At 44.7% G+C, this 15,304-nt stretch overlaps 1 protein-coding gene across 1 annotated transcript in view; it reads right to left on the reverse strand.

Annotated features, from left to right (window-relative positions):
• Positions 1-1,357: 1,357 nt before the first annotated feature.
• FSHR (follicle stimulating hormone receptor) overlaps positions 1,358-15,304 on the reverse strand; it is a 489,167-nt gene continuing 475,220 nt past the window's right edge. The window contains exon 12 of the mRNA XM_077282458.1: positions 1,358-1,682. The gene's annotated coding sequence lies outside the window, so the exon portion shown is untranslated. The remainder of the gene's footprint in view (positions 1,683-15,304) is intronic.

A 15,304-nucleotide genomic window follows, 5' to 3' on the forward strand; every position in this document is an offset into this window, starting at 1 on the left:
TGGTATCTCCCCCCAAATCTGTATTAGAGCATCACTGAGCTCCTGAACCATCTGTGGTACTACTTATCAACATTGGATTCACTGTCCCAGAGAGCCTCTAACAGAAATTACCCTGGAGGCAGAGGCGTAGCTAGGGAATCAGCTCAAGGGTGCTAAACATTTGAGTGGGCCCTCAACCGGTAACAGCTATGGCGGTGCACCCTAATTGTAGGTATAAAGGGAAACTTAGCAGATGACTATGCTATTGCTAAAAAAAAATCTCTACACAAAGACCAACAACGATATTACCTCCATATGGTGACATATAATGGTAGATACCAGTCCTGCAGAACATGTAAGGGATTACAGTACATTTATAAAAAGTGACTTACAGCTGAAGTAACGTGCTTTCTGATGTAATCGTTCATTTCTCCTGTCTTTCTATCGGGCCCAGACCAACATGACAGCTTCTTGCAACCACGACTCGTCTGCAAAGATTACAACACAGACGCACTTCACTTCTCACATTTACAGCATCTATTGCCAACCTGCACAAACCCCTCATTCTACTGATACCCCAATACTGAGCTCCTACTGCTGTATGTGTCCCTAATACTGCACCTGCTGAGTGATACAATAACAGCGCTCCTCATACTGCTCCACATAACAATGCCCAGTGCCCACCACTGTGCCCCTTACATAGTAATAATGCCTCCTTTGTGCCCTCTAGATAGTAAAATTGCCCCCTAGAATATACCCATGCCCTGCTCAAGTGTCCTAGAAAATAGTGCCTACATTTTGCCCCTTTGACAGCCACAATACTCTGAGAGCCCCTCATTAATGCTTGTTAAGTGCCCACTTAACACTTAGTATTTACTTTAATCCAAGTTCCCACTTTTAAAATGTTGTTCTGTCCTCTAAAATTATGGCCATAAAACACAACATCTTTCCCGATTGTGAATGGAAATGTGGCACTCCTTGATATTTCTCTCTCTTTTAACTCTTCTGAAACTTTGGATACTATCTGATGAATTACGGCATGCTCGGCTGTTTTCAGAACTTCCAAAGAAGGGAATGGAGAGAGACGCACATGCATGTCCATTTTCTCATTCACAACGATGCTAGATGGGGTTCTCAAAAAGTCCGGGTACTGTGGACAGAAAAGTCAGAGATGGATGATGAATTTGACAATTAGACCTTTCAGCTGCAGCAGACAGCTTCCATGTTTACAAAGTGTGAATATTTCTTCAGACTTATTAATCCACTCCACATCCAGTTTTTCCTGGGTAGATACATACGCCCCATAAACACCATTTTGATCTTAGATACATATTACACATATGCTTTCAGAATTGTATCACTTTATTTGCAATGATGACATTTTTTGCTGACAAATGTTTCAGGATACGCGAAATAGATAAGGATAAATAAATAAATGGCTCCTCCATGACCGATGGCCGACAGTTGTTGTCTATCTGCTTTTACTATAGATAGCCCGCACCTGAGATTGTTGATGGCAGACAGTTTTGTCAAACTCTATTGCAATGTCATACACGGATTAGATTTACACCACTCTGGGATTCATCAGGCACTGTCCGAAGTGACAGGGCTCTAATCCTCCCCTATTTTATTAAGGTCATTCATAATGATAGAGTTTGGTGGCACCTATTATCTTCTAGACAATTCATCTTATCCGGAGAACACTGTGAAAATAAATTAAATAAACCTGAGATATAGTACACTTTATTAATATAAAGGATGAAAGAACGCACAGGTCTAAAATACTATCAATAATAAGTCAAGGGAGAAGGAATCACATTTTTGCTCTTACGGTCACTTGTGTGATAGATAAGTATTTAAACACCTTCTTTATACATATGTAGTGCAGATGTACATGACATACTGTTTTCAGTACCGCATGTGATTGCCACATGATTTATGTAACATACATTTTGCGTTTCAACAGTATGAATTATTTACAGCATCTCTTAGGGAAGGATTCGTGTACTTTAGATACAGTTGAAGGATGGGGTATAGACTGATGATTTTATACTATTTGTTGGACCATGCTACCAGTCTACTGTATATATGCTTTAGTCAAATTCCACCATCTCTCATTTCTAGCTTTTGTGATGACTGTATACGCATTAATTCGGCTTCTTCAGGTCCTTGGGGAGAGGATTCAGAAAACCAGAAAGCAAGGATCTTTAAAATATAACTTTTAATGAAAACAAGTTTTTAAAAAATGTTCAAAATTAGTATAGGACAAAATTAAAAAGGAATACAATACGTACCTGGTGAGCCCAATAGGGTCACTGCACTGAGCCCTGCTTGGCAGTGGAGGTTGGCACCTTAATTTTCTGCGGTAGGCGCCCCCACTCCTCGGCGGCTAACCCTAGTATCCCCAGAACTCCCTGCAATGGAGATGTCCTAGATAATCACTATACTGGGCCCTGCCTGACAGTGGAGGTTGGCACCCTAATTTTCTGCGGTAGGTGCCCCCACTCCTCGGCGGCTAACCCTAGTGTCCCAAGAACTCCCTACAATGGAGATTGTTATGACCCCAATGGCAGAGGGTCTCAAAAGTACATACCAAGTCTGCAAACACAAAAAAACAGCTCATAGGGCAGTGGTAACTGGGCTGACCATATATCTAATCCTAGCACCACAAATAGCAGCAGCCGGGGAACGTGCCTACGTTGGTTCTAGACGTCTCGCGCCAGCCGGAGAACTAACTAACCCTAGAAGGGAAAAGATAGACCTTTCTTGCCTCCAGAGAAAAGACCCCAAAAGTTGGATACAAGCCCCCAACAAATAATAACGGTGAGGTAAGGAGAAAAGACAAACGTAAGAATGAACTAGATATTTAGCAAAGAGAGGCCCACTGACTAATAGCAGAATATAGTAAGATGACTTATATGGTCAGCAAAAACCCTATCAAAATTTCCACGCTGGATATTCAAGAACCCCCGAACCGTCTAATGGCCCGGGGGGAGAACACCAGCCCCCTAGAGCTTCCAGCAAAATCAGGAATCACATTTAGTACAAGCTGGACAAAAAATAAGGGCAAAGCAAATAACCAAAAAACAAGGAAGCAGGACTTAGCTTAATTTTGCAAGATCCAAGACCAGCAGACAGGAGCAAACAGAAAGGAACTGATTACAACGATGCCAGGCACTGGACTGAGAAACCAGGAAGTTTATATAGCAACACCCCTGGACTAACGACCCAGGTGGGTGCCAAACTGAGGAAAGACAATCCCAGAGTCATATCACTAGTGACCACAAGAGGGAGCCAAAAAAGTCTAATTCACAACAGTACCCCCCCTTTAAGGAGGGGTCACCGAACCCTCACCAAGACCACCAGGGCGATCAGGATGAGCAGCGTGAAAGGCACGAACTAAATCGGCCGCATGCACATCAGAGGCAACCACCCAGGAATTATCCTCCTGACCATAGCCCTTCCACTTGACCAGATACTGAAGCCTCCGCCTGGAGAGACGAGAATCCAAGATCTTCTCCACCACGTACTCCAACTCGCCCTCAACCAACACCGGAGCAGGAGGCTCAACAGAAGGAACCACAGGTACAACGTACCGCCGCAACAAAGACCTGTGGAACACATTGTGAATGGCAAACGACACCGGAAGATCCAAGCGAAAGGACACAGGATTAAGGATTTCCAATATCTTGTAAGGACCGATGAAGCGAGGCTTAAATTTAGGAGAGGAGACCTTCATAGGAACAAATTGAGAAGACAGCTGTCATGTTCCCAATGGCAGGGAATTAAACACATAACACGGGCAAAAACAGGACGAGCTCTAGGGTGATGGAACCTGAGCTGACCGCGATCCTGAACCTCAACACTCAACTAACAGCAGCCGGGGAACGTTCCTGGGGGGACTCTAGACGTCTCGCGCCAGCCGGAGATCTAGCTACCCCTATCAGAAGAATCACAGACCTATCTTGCCTCCAGAGAAATATTCCCACAGAAATAGCAGCCCCCCACATATAATGACGGTGAAATGAGAGGAAGGCACAAACGTAGTTATGAAAACAGATTCAGCAAAATGAGGCCCGCTTAAGCTAGATAGCAGAGGATACAAAAGGTGAACTGCGCGGTCAGCTTAAAACCCTTCAAAATACCATCCTGAAATTACTTGAACTCATGTGCCAACTCATGGTACATGAGTGGTAATTTCAGCCCACTAGAGCAACCAGCAGCAGAGAATTACATATCTGCAAGCTGGACTAAAAACATGAAAGCAAACATGAAACAGGGAAATCCAGACTTAGCTTGTCTTGAAGGCCTAGGAGCAGGTAGCAAAGGTAACAGAGACACACTGATACATTGATAGCCGGCAAGGGAATGACAGGAAAGCCAGGTTAAATAGGAAACACCCAGCCTCTGATGGACAGGTGGAAACCAGAGACCGCAACCCACCAAAGTCACCCAGTACCAGTTGTAACCACCAGAGGGAGCCCAAAAACAGAATCCACAACAGTACCCCCCCCTTAAGGAGGGGTCACCAAACCCTCACGAGAACCCCCAGGGCGATCAGGATGAGCTCTATGGAAGGCGCGGACCAAATCAGTCGCATGAACATCAGAGGCGACCACCCAGGAATTATCCTCCTGACCATAACCCTTCCACTTAACCAAATACTGGAGTTTACGTCTGGAAACACGAGAATCCAAGATCTTCTCAACAACATACTCCAATTCTCCCTCCACCAGCACCGGAGCAGGAGGCTCAACCGAAGGAACAACGGGCACCTCATACCTCCGCAATAACGACCGATGGAACACATTATGAATAGCAAACGATGCTGGGAGATCCAAACGAAAAGACACAGGGTTAAGAATCTCCAAGATCTTATAAGGACCGATGAACCGAGGCTTGAACTTAGGAGAAGAGACCTTCATAGGGACAAAACGAGAAGACAACCACACCAAGTCCCCAACAAGAAGTCGGGGACCCACGTGGCGACGGCGATTAGCAAACTGCTGAGTCTTCTCCTGAGACAACTTCAAATTGTCCACCACCTGATTCCAAATCTGATGTAGCCTGTCCACCACCACGTCCACTCCAGGACAATCCGAAGGCTCCACCTGACCAGAGGAAAAACGAGGATGAAACCCCGAATTACAAAAGAAAGGAGAAACCAAAGTAGCAGAACTAGCCCGATTATTAAGGGCAAATTCGGCCAGTGGCAAAAAGGCAACCCAGTCATCTTGATCAGCAGAAACAAAACACCTTAAATACGTTTCCAAGGTCTGATTAGTTCGCTCCGTCTGGCCATTCGTCTGAGGATGGAATGCAGACGAGAAAGACAAATCAATGCCCATCTTAGCACAAAACGTCCGCCAAAATCTAGACACAAACTGGGATCCCCTGTCAGAAACGATATTCTCCGGAATCCCATGCAAACGAACCACGTTCTGAAAAAATAAAGGGACCAACTCAGAGGAGGAAGGCAACTTAGGCAAGGGTACCAAATGAACCATCTTAGAAAAGCGGTCACACACAACCCAGATAACGGACATTTTCTGTGAGACAGGGAGATCTGAAATAAAATCCATGGAAATGTGCGTCCAAGGCCTCTTCGGGATAGGCAAGGATAACAACAACCCACTGGCCCGAGAACAGCAAGGCTTAGCCCGAGCACACACTTCACAAGACTGCACAAAGGTGCGCACATCCCTTGACAAGGAAGGCCACCAAAAAGACCTGGCCACCAAGTCTCTAGTACCAAATATTCCAGGATGACCAGCCAACACAGAAGAATGGACCTCGGAGATGACTCTACTGGTCCAATCATCCGGAACAAACAGTCTTTCTGGTGGACAACGATCAGGTTTATCCGCCTGAAACTCCTGCAATGCACGTCGCAAGTCTGGGGAGACGGTGGACAATATTACCCCATCCCTAAGGATACCAGTAGGCCCAGAGTCTCCAGGAGAGTCAGGCACAAAACTCCTGGAAAGAGCATCTGCCTTCACATTCTTTGAACCTGGCAGGTATGAAACCACAAAATTGAAACGAGAAAAAAACAACGACCAACGAGCCTGTCTAGGATTCAGACGCCTGGCAGACTCAAGGTAAATCAGATTTTTGTGACCAGTCAAGACCACCACACGATGTCTAGCACCCTCAAGCCAATGATGCCACTCCTCAAATGCCCACTTCATGGCCAAAAGCTCCCGATTACCCACATCATAATTGCGCTCGGCGGGCGAGAATTTTCTAGAAAAGAACGCACATGGCTTCATCACCGAGCCATCGGAACTTCTCTGTGACAAAACCGCCCCCGCTCCAATCTCGGAAGCATCAACCTCAACCTGAAAAGGAAGTGAAACATCTGGTTGACATAACACAGGAGCAGAAGAAAACCGGCGCTTAAGTTCCTGAAAGGACTCCACAGCCGTAGGAGACCAATTAGCAACATCAGCACCCTTTTTAGTCAAATCAGTCAAAGGTTTAACAACACTGGAAAAATTAATAATGAACCGACGATAAAAATTAGCAAAACCCAAGAACTTCTGAAGACTCTTAACAGATGTAGGTTGTGTCCAGTCACAAATCGCCTGAACCTTGACGGGATCCATCTCAATAGTAGAAGGAGAAAAAATGTACCCCAAAAAAGAAATCTTCTGGACTCCGAAGAGACATTTTGAGCCCTTCACAAACAGAGAATTGGCCCGCAGGACTTGAAACACCTTCCTGACCTGTAGAACATGAGACTCCCAGTCATCAGAAAACACCAAAATATCATCCAAATACACAATCATAAACTTATCCAGATATTCACGGAAAATATTGTGCATAAAGGACTGAAAGACTGAAGGAGCATTAGAAAGTCCAAAAGGCATTACCAAATACTCAAAATGGCCCTCAGGCGTATTAAATGCGGTTTTCCACTCATCACCCTGCTTTATCCGCACAAGATTATACGCACCGCGAAGATCTATCTTAGTGAACCACCTAGCCCCCTTAATGCGAGCAAACAAATCAGTCAATAATGGCAATGGATACTGATATTTGACTGTAATCTTATTCAGAAGACGATAATCTATACAAGGCCTCAGGGAACCATCTTTTTTTTGCCACGAAAAAAAAACCTGCTCCCAGAGGGGACGAAGATGGATGAATATGTCCCTTTTCCAAGGACTCCTTAATATAATTCCGCATAGCAGTATGCTCTGGCACTGACAGATTAAATAAACGACCCTTAGGGAACTTACTGCCAGGAATTAATTCTATAGCACAGTCACAATCCCTATGAGGAGGGAGCGAATTGAGCTTAGGCTCCTCAAAAACATCCCGATAGTCAGACAAAAACGCAGGGACCTCAGAAGGAGTAGATGAAGCGATTGAAATCAGAGGTGCATCATCATGAACCCCCTGACATCCCCAGCTTAACACAGACATTGTTTTCCAATCAAGGACTGGATTATGAGTTTGTAACCATGGCAGACCAAGCACTAGTACATCATCTAAATTATACAGTACAAGGAAGCGAATCACCTCCTGATGAACGGGAGTCATGCGCATGGTCACTTGTGTCCAGTACTGCGGTTTATTCATAGCCAATGGTGTAGAGTCAATTCCCTTCAAAGGAATAGGAACTTCCAGAGGCTCCAGACTAAAACCGCAGCGTTTGGCAAATGACCAATCCATAAGACTCAGGGCAGCGCCCGAATCCACATAGGCATCGACGGAAATGGATGACAGTGAACAAATCAGAGTTACAGACAAAATGAACTTAGACTGCAGAGTACTAATGGCAAAAGATTTATCAACCTTTTTTGTGCGTTTAGAGCATGCTGATATAACATGAGCTGAATCACCACAATAAAAACACAATCCATTTTTCCGCCTATAATTTTGCCGTTCACTTCTGGACTGAATTCTATCACATTGCATAGTCTCAGGTGCCTGTTCAGAAGACACCGCCAACTGGTGCACAGGTTTGCGCTCCCGTAAACGCCGATCAATCTGAATGGCCATAGCCATAGACTCATTCAGACCTGTAGGCGCAGGGAACCCCACCATAATATCCTTAATGGCCTCAGAAAGACCATCTCTGAAGTTTGCAGCCAGGGCGCACTCATTCCACTGAGTAAGCACCGACCATTTCCAAAATTTTTGACAATATACTTCCGCTTCATCATGCCCCTGAGAGAGGGCTAATAAAGCCTTTTCAGCCTGAATCTCCAGGTTAGGTTCCTCATAGAGCAATCCCAGTGCCAGAAAAAACGCATCCACACTGAGCAATGCAGGATCCCCTGGTGCCAATGCAAATTTCCCAATTCTGAGGGTCGCCCCGCAGGAAAGATATTACAATCTTGACCTGCTGAACAGGGTCTCCAGAGGAGCGAGATTTCAAAGAAAGAAACAATTTGCAATTGTTCCTGAAATTCAGGAAGGTAGATCTATCTCCAGAAAAAAACTCTGGAATAGGAATTCTAGGTTCAGACATAGGAGTGTGAACAACAAAATCCTGTATGTTTTGAACTTTTGCAGCAAGATTATTCAGGCTGGAAGCCAAACTCTGGACATCCATGTTAAACAGCTAAGGTCAGAGCCATTCAAGGGTTAAGAGGAGGTAAGAAGCAGCTAGACAGCAATTAAGAGCTAGGCAGCAAAACTCTGAGGGAAAAAAAAAAAATTTCCCTTCAACACTTCTTTTTCTCCTGCTTCAGCCCAAACAATTAACACTTTGTGGGCCGGCTATACTGTCATGTTCCCAATGGCAGGGAATTAAACACATAACACGGGCAAAAACAGGACGAGCTCTAGGGTGATGGAACCTGAGCTGACCGTGATCCTGAACCTCAACACTCAACTAACAGCAGCCGGGGAACGTTCCTGGGGGGACTCTAGACGTCTCGCGCCAGCCGGAGATCTAGCTACCCCTATCAGAAGAATCACAGACCTATCTTGCCTCCAGAGAAATATTCCCACAGAAATAGCAGCCCCCCACATATAATGACGGTGAAATGAGAGGAAGGCACAAACGTAGTTATGAAAACAGATTCAGCAAAATGAGGCCCGCTTAAGCTAGATAGCAGAGGATACAAAAGGTGAACTGCGCGGTCAGCTTAAAACCCTTCAAAATACCATCCTGAAATTACTTGAACTCATGTGCCAACTCATGGTACATGAGTGGTAATTTCAGCCCACTAGAGGAACCAGCAGCAGAGAATTACATATCTGCAAGCTGGACTAAAAACATGAAAGCAAACATGAAACAGGGAAATCCAGACTTAGCTTGTCTTGAAGGCCTAGGAGCAGGTAGCAAAGGTAACAGAGACACACTGATACATTGATAGCCGGCAAGGGAATGACAGGAAAGCCAGGTTAAATAGGAAACACCCAGCCTCTGATGGACAGGTGGAAACCAGAGACCGCAACCCACCAAAGTCACCCAGTACCAGTTGTAACCACCAGAGGGAGCCCAAAAACAGAATCCACAACAGACAGCCATACCAAATCCCCAACACGAAGTCGGGGACCCACACCGCGGCGGCGGTTGGCAAAACGCTGAGCCTTCTCCTGTGACAACTTCAAGTTGTCCACCACATGATTCCAGATCCGCTGCAACCTATCCACCACGGAATCTACCCCAGGACAGTCAGAAGGCTCCACATGTCCCGAGGAAAAACGAGGATGGAAACCAGAGTTGCAAAAAAATGGCGAAACCAAAGTAGCGGAACTAGCCCGATTATTAAGGGCAAACTCAGGCAACGGCAAGAAGGTCACCCAATCATACTGATCTGCAGAAACAAAACACCTCAAATAAGCCTCCAGAGTCTGATTAGTTCGCTCCGTTTGTCCATTAGTCTGAGGATGAAAGGCAGACGAAAATGACAAATCAATGCCCATCTTAGCACAAAAGGATCACCAGAACCTAGAAACAAACTGGGATCCTCTGTCAGACACAATATTCTCAGGAATGCCGTGTAAACGAACCACATTCTGAAAGAACAAAGGAACCAGATCGGAAGAGGAAGGCAGCTTAGGCAAAGATACCAAATGGACCATCTTGGAAAAGCGATCACATACCACCCAGATGACAGACATGCCCTGAGACACCGGAAGATCTGAAATGAAATCCATGGAAATGTGTGTCCAAGGCCTCTTTGGGACAGGCAAGGGCAAGAGCAACCCGCTGGCACGAGAACAGCAAGGCTTAGCTCGAGCACAAGTCCCACAGGACTGCACAAATGACCGCACATCCCGTGACAAGGAAGGCCACCAAAAGGACCTAGCCACCAGATCTCTGGTGCCAAAAATTCCCGGATGCCCTGCCAACACCGAGGAATGAACCTCGGAAATGACTCTGCTGGTCCACTTATCAGGAACAAACAGTCTGTCAGGTGGACAAGAGTCAGGTCTACCAGCCTGAAATATCTGCAACACACGTCGCAAATCCGGAGAAATGGCTGACAGGATAACTCCCTCTTTGAGAATACCAACTGGTTCTGCGACTCCAGGAGAGTCAGGCACAAAGCTCCTTGAAAGAGCATCAGCCTTCACATTCTTTGAACCTGGTAAATACGAGACCACAAAGTCAAAACGGGAGAAAAACAATGACCAGCGGACCTGTCTAGGATTCAGGCGTTTAGCAGACTCGAGATACTTCAGATTTTTGTGATCAGTCAAGACCACCACACGATGCTTAGCACCCTCGAGCCAATGACGCCACTCCTCAAATGCCCACTTCATGGCTAACAACTCCCGATTGCCAACATCATAATTCCGCTCAGCAGGCGAAAACTTCCTAGAGAAAAAAGCACATGGTCTCATTACAGAGCAACCAGGGCCTCTCTGTGACAAAACGGCCCCTGCCCCAATCTCAGAAGCATCCACTTCAACCTGAAAGGGAAGTGAGACATCAGGCTGGCACAAAACAGGCGCCAAAGTAAACCGGCGCTTCAACTCTTGAAAGGCTTCCACGGCTGCAGGAGCCCAGTTAGCAACATCAGAACCTTTCTTGGTCATATCCGTCAAAGGTTTAACAACGCTAGAAAAATTAGCGATAAAACGACGGTAGAAGTTAGCAAAACCCAAGAACTTCTGAAGACTCTTAACTGACGTGGGTTGAGTCCAATCATGAATAGCTCGGACCTTGACTGGGTCCATCTCCACCGCAGAAGGGGAAAAAATAAAACCCAAAAAGGGAACCTTCTGTACTCCAAAGAGACACTTTGAGCCCTTAACAAACAAAGCATTCTCACGCAAAACCTGAAACACCATCCTGACCTGCTCTACATGCGAGTCCCAATCATCAGAAAAAACCAGAATATCATCCAGATAAACAATCATAAATTTATCCAGATACTTCCGGAAAATATCATGCATAAAGGACTGAAACACTGAAGGAGCATTAGAGAGCCCGAAAGGCATCACCAAGTACTCAAAATGACCTTCGGGCGTATTAAATGCAGTTTTCCATTCATCTCCTTGCTTAATGCGCACAAGGTTGTACGCACCACGAAGATCTATCTTGGTGAACCACTTGGCACCTTTAATCCGGGCAAACAAGTCCAACAACAGAGGCAAAGGATACTGAAATTTAACAGTGATTTTATTCAGAAGCCGATAGTCAATACAAGGTCTCAAAGATCCGTCCTTCTTGGCCACAAAAAAGAATCCCGCACCAAGAGGGGAAGAGGATGGATGGATATGCCCCTTCTCCAGAGATTCCTTGATATACGAACGCATTGCGGTATGCTCAGGTACAGACAGATTAAATAATCTTCCCTTAGGAAATTTACTACCTGGAATCAAATCTATAGCGCAGTCACAGTCCGTATGAGGAGGAAGAGCACTGGACCTGGACTCGCTGAATACATCCTGGTAATCAGACAAATACTCAGGAACTTCCGAAGGAGTAGAGGAAGCAATAGACACCGGCGGGGAATCACCATGAATTCCCTGACAGCTCCAACTTGACACAGACATTGCCTTCCAATCCAAGACTGGATTATGGGTCTGTAACCATGGCAGACCCAAAACGACCAAATCATGCATTTTATGCAGAACAAGAAAACGAATCACCTCCCGATGTTCAGGAGTCATGCACATGGTTACCTGTGTCCAAAACTGCGGTTTATTTTCCGCCAATGGTGTAGCATCAATACCTCTAAGAGGGATAGGATTTACCAATGGCTCAAGAACAAAACCACAGCGCTTGGCAAATGACAGATCCATAAGACTCAGGGCAGCACCTGAATCCACAAACACCATAACAGGGTAGGAGGACAATGAGCAAATTAAAGTCACAGACAAAATAAATTTAGGTTGCAAATTACCAATGGCGACAGGACTAACAACCCTAGTTAGGCGTTTAGAGCATGCTGATATAACATGTGTAGAATCACCACAGTAAAAACACAACCCATTCTGACGTCTATGATTTTTCCGTTCATTTCTAGTCTGAATTCTACCACATTGCATTAAATCAGGTGTTTGTTCAGACAACACCACCAGAGGATTCGCGGCTTTGCGCTCCCGCAAACGCCGGTCAATTTGAATAGCCAGCGCCATGGAATCATTCAGACCTGTAGGAATGGAGAAACCCACCATCACATTCTTAATGGCTTCAGAAAGGCCATTTCTGAAATTTGCGGCCAGAGCACACTCATTCCACTGAGTAAGCACAGACCATTTCCGAAATTTTTGGCAATACACTTCAGCTTCATCCTGATCCTGAGAAATAGCCAGCAAGGCTTTTTCTGCCTGAATTTCAAGATTGGGTTCCTCGTAAAGCAATCCGAGCGCCAGAAAAAACGCATCAATATTTGCCAATGCCGGATCTCCTGGCGCTAGCGAGAAGGCCCAATCCTGAGGGTCGCCCCGTAAGAAAGAGATAACAATTTTTACTTGCTGAGCTGAGTCTCCAGATGAACGGGGTCTCAGAGATAGAAACAATTTACAATTATTCCTGAAATTCCTAAACTTAAATCGGTCTCCAGAGAACAGTTCAGGAATAGGTATTTTAGGTTCAGACATTGGACTACTGGTAACAAAATCTTGTATGCCCTGCACACGAGCAGCAAGCTGATCCACACTTGTAATCAAAGTCTGGACATTCATGTCTGCAGCAAGCACAAGCCACTCAGAGGTAAAGGGGAGGAAAAAAGAGAGGAAATAAAAAAAAAAAAAAACTCAGATTTTCCTTTCTTGTAATCCCACTTCTGCAATGCATTAAACATTCAACCTTGGCCTGGCATACTGTTATGACCCCAATGGCAGAGGGTCTCAAAAGTACATACCAAGTCTGCAAACACAAAAAACCAGCTCATAGGGCAGTGGTAACTGGGCTGACCATATATCTAATCCTAGCACCACAAATAGCAGCAGCCGGGGAACGTGCCTACGTTTGTTCTAGACGTCTCGCGCCAGCCGGAGAACTAACTAACCCTAGAAGGGAAAAGATAGACCTTTCTTGCCTCCAGAGAAAAGACCCCAAAAGTTGGATACAAGCCCCCAACAAATAATAACGGAGAGGTAAGGAGAAAAGACAAACGTAAGAATGAACTAGATATTTAGCAAAGAGAGGCCCACTGACTAATAGCAGAATATAGTAAGATGACTTATATGGTCAGCAAAAACCCTATCAAAATTTCCACGCTGGATATTCAAGAACCCCCGAACCGTCTAACGGCCCGGGGGGAGAACACCAGCCCCCTAGAGCTTCCAGCAAAATCAGGAATCACATTTAGTACAAGCTGGACAAAAAATAAGGGCAAAGCAAATAACCAAAAAACAAGGAAGCAGGACTTAGCTTAATTTTGCAAGATCCAAGACCAGCAGACAGGAGCAAACAGAAAGGAACTGATTACAACGATGCCAGGCACTGGACTGAGAAACCAGGAAGTTTATATAGCAACACCCCTGGACTAACGACCCAGGTGGGTGCCAAACTGAGGAAAGACAATCCCAGAGTCATATCACTAGTGACCACAAGAGGGAGCCAAAAAAGTCTAATTCACAACAGGAGATGTCCTAGGTAATCACTATACTGGGCCCTACCTGACAGTGGAGGTTGGCACCCTAAGCTTCTGTGGTACGCACCCCCACTCCTCAATGGCTCACCCTGATATCCCTAAAAGTCCCGACAGTGGGGAAAAAAAAATGTCCCAATACACCCCAAATACCCGTGTGAAAAGAAGAAAAAAGAAGAAAAAATATATACAAAATGATGTTAACTAAATGTCAGCTATTATCATCTCAAAATGTTGATTTATATGAATGGCTACCTAATGACATCAACATCCCTTAAAGAAAATTACCCTAAATGAAGAGATAAATACGGGTAAATAGGATGCAATAATCAAATAACGTTGTTCCAATGGCAATGGCAATGAAGGGATTCCAAGGTAGTCATAATCCATAATAGGACAAAAATAGCAAATAAAGTACACAATGCAATGATACAATCATCTATCTGTAAAAACAATATAGTGCACAGTGCAGTTGATCACACATTTTTTGTACTCATCTATTTGCTGTAGTACACCATAGCCAGGAATTCCATGCCACATTTAAGGCTCCAGTCAAGCTCTAGTCAGAGTTAGCGACTTTCCAAAACAATGCCCAAGCAATGCCCGACGCATTTCCCCCCTGAGAATAACGGGGGTTCTTCAGGGGGTATAATGGCCACACATATGATGATAGAGAATTCAGCTCTGATTGATTCCACATCATTGGGTATTGTGTGGCAAGCACCTGTAAGAATTCTCGCTTTTCTAGAGGAATTGCAATGCTCGCAAATTACAGGGTGAGGAATTAGACTAATGGTTTTGAAAAGAGTGTAGAGGTAATAAGTTTAGAGAAAGAGAAAAGGGGGAGAAAAGCTACCTGCATAACAGTGCACACTCACAAGGATGATAATGAGGGGTAATCAAGTGCAAAATGATAATTTTATTAGATAACTGAACACAGACAGAATGAAATTAAAAACAATTAAAATAAACAAAGACAAGGTTACCCAGACCCTAGTACCTCCCGTTGAGTGGGAGCATTAAATGCAGAGAGAATCAATACAATTGAAAAAAATAAATGTAAATCCACACAAAGTAAGTAGTTACATCTCTAGATATGCATAAAATGGCAGCACATACCCATAAAGTATACAATTAAGGTTATCCCTGTGGTATAAAGCAAAAACAGCCAATCAACAGTAAAGGGATTATCTCAAAAGAACTGGTAGAGATAATACTCTAACACAAAGCAGATGGCCAGAGACAATCAAGCGGTCTTCAATGAAAATAGAGAAAGGCATAGAAGACTGTGCCTAGATATGATCCCTAGG

This window comes from Ranitomeya variabilis, chromosome 2 (assembly GCF_051348905.1).
Source record: "Ranitomeya variabilis isolate aRanVar5 chromosome 2, aRanVar5.hap1, whole genome shotgun sequence".
NCBI lineage: Eukaryota > Metazoa > Chordata > Amphibia > Anura > Dendrobatidae > Ranitomeya > Ranitomeya variabilis.